Source organism: Apium graveolens, chromosome 3, assembly GCF_009905375.1.
Source record: "Apium graveolens cultivar Ventura chromosome 3, ASM990537v1, whole genome shotgun sequence".
NCBI classification, from domain to species: domain Eukaryota; kingdom Viridiplantae; phylum Streptophyta; class Magnoliopsida; order Apiales; family Apiaceae; genus Apium; species Apium graveolens.
In genome coordinates this window covers 102,334,249-102,336,300 of record NC_133649.1, presented here as the reverse complement: position 1 = coordinate 102,336,300, position 2,052 = coordinate 102,334,249, and the positions used below count along the sequence as shown (strand labels likewise).

The 2,052-nt window shown below is 42.1% G+C and overlaps 1 non-coding gene across 1 annotated transcript; it reads left to right on the top strand.

The window, feature by feature from the left end:
• Positions 1–979: 979 nt before the first annotated feature.
• On the top strand, positions 980–1,086 carry LOC141715594 (small nucleolar RNA R71). Its single transcript, XR_012572351.1, has one exon. It is a non-coding gene; the product is annotated as a small nucleolar RNA R71 (small nucleolar RNA).
• Positions 1,087–2,052: the final 966 nt, after the last annotated feature.

Here is a 2,052-nt window from a genome sequence, read left to right as displayed (position 1 = left end):
CTTTAGAAACTTCTCGAATTGCTCGTCCAACTTTTTCTTCTGCAGCCTCTTAGAAAAGGGCGGTGGAGGATAGATCTGTTTCTCCCCTGTATTACCCTCAGGCAGAGTGTTCTCAACAGTAGTCTTCCTTGGTTCCACTTCTTCATCTGCTACTTTGCTTCTTTCTCAGCCCCAGCTTCTTCAGTCAACTCTTGAGTTTGTTCAGGATTTGCAACCTTCCCAGACCTCAAAGTGATTGCCTTTACCTGCTCCTTAGCTTCCTTCTTTCCTGGCACCTCAGTGTCACTTGGAAATGTATCAGGTTGACGATTTAGCAAGGTATTGGAAATTTGCCCAATTTGATTTTCCAAGGTCTTGATAGAAACAGCTTGACTCGTGCACATGAGCTTCAACTCCTCTAATTCAGATTTTTCATTAACTTGTTGCAGCTGGAGTTGTTTTTTTTGGTGCATACTGCGGTTGCTGAAAACCAAGAGGGTTGTACTGCTTAGCTGGATACTGCTGATAAGGCTGTTGAACCGTATTCTGAGCATTGCTCCTACTGAAATTAGGATGATTGCGGTTGTTAGGATGATAGGTGGTTGGCACAGGTTGCTGCGATCGCTGGAAGTTGCTCACGAATTGAGCTGATTCATTAGAAATTGCGTACTGATCAGTCTCATGGGCACCAGCACAAAGCTCACAGACACTAGTAATTTGATTAACTCCATAACTAGCCAAAGTGTCCACCTTCATTGTCAAAGCCTTAAGTTGGGCAGCTATAGCAGTCGCTGCATCCAACTCTAGAATTCCTGCTACTTTTCCCTGAGTCAGTCTCTGGGAAGGATTCTGGTACTCATTAGCAGCCATCAGTCCAACAAGTTCATAAGCTTCATCATAGCTCTTAGCCCACAAGGCTCCTCCTGATGTTGCATCAAGCATGGGCCTAGAAGTAGGACCCAATCCATTGTAGAAATAGTTAATAATCATCCAATCAGGCATGCCAGGGTGTGGGCACTTCCTTAGCATCTCCTTATATCGATCCCAAGCCGCACACAGAGATTCTCTAGTTTGCTGCGTGAACTGGGTAAGAGCATTCCTGATTGCTGCAGTCTTCGCCATGGGAAAAAATTTAGTGAGAAACTTTTGAGGAAGATATTCCCAAGTTGTGATAGACCCTGCCGGTAGAGAGTGTAACCAGCACTTAGCTTTGTCTCTCAAAGAGAATGGAAAGAGTCGTAGTTTGATAGCATCTTCAGTCACGCCATTGAACTTGAAAGTGTCGCAGATCTCGATGAAATCCCTGATGTGCATGTTGGGGTCTTCGGTAGGAGAACCCCCAAACTGAACTGAGTTCTGTATCATCTGGATCGTGCTTGACTTGATCTCAAAAGTGTTAGCCGTGATGGCTGGTCTAATGATGCTAGACGGAATGTCATTAATCTTAGGCTTAGAATAGTCCATCAAAGCCTTCAGATTTTCTGCTTGATCACCCGTAGCTACTACAACTGGATCTTCAAATTTCTCTTCTTCTTCTACCTTCTTTTCTTCCTCAAAAACTTCCCACCGAACTACCAAAAGTTCTTCCTCGACTTTATCCAGTGTTCTCTTACGAGTACGCGAACGCATATGCAGACACCCTCGCTAGATCACCTGAAATAAAACAAGGAAACAAATAAGTAACAATGTCCGAGTCAATGAACTTTAACGACCACTGATGGAAAGCACATAAACTAGTAATTAACACTGCAGTCCCCAGCAGCGGTGCCAAAAACTTGTTCGTCGCTAAACACGCACTAATTATACACGCAAGTATACGAGTTCGCAAGTAGTATAAGATATAAATCAGATTTGATCCCATAGAGACTGTATTGGTTAACTATCTAAATTACGCACCTAAGCAACAATGTATGGTTATTATTCAATGCTAAGACGATAACAAATTGAGAATGTTTATAACTAAGAATTACACTAACTATTATAACTACAAGAATAAGATAGATTGAGTTAATATATATGACAGACATGGGATTCCAACTTCATAAATACTTCATTCAATAGCCTTATTATTCT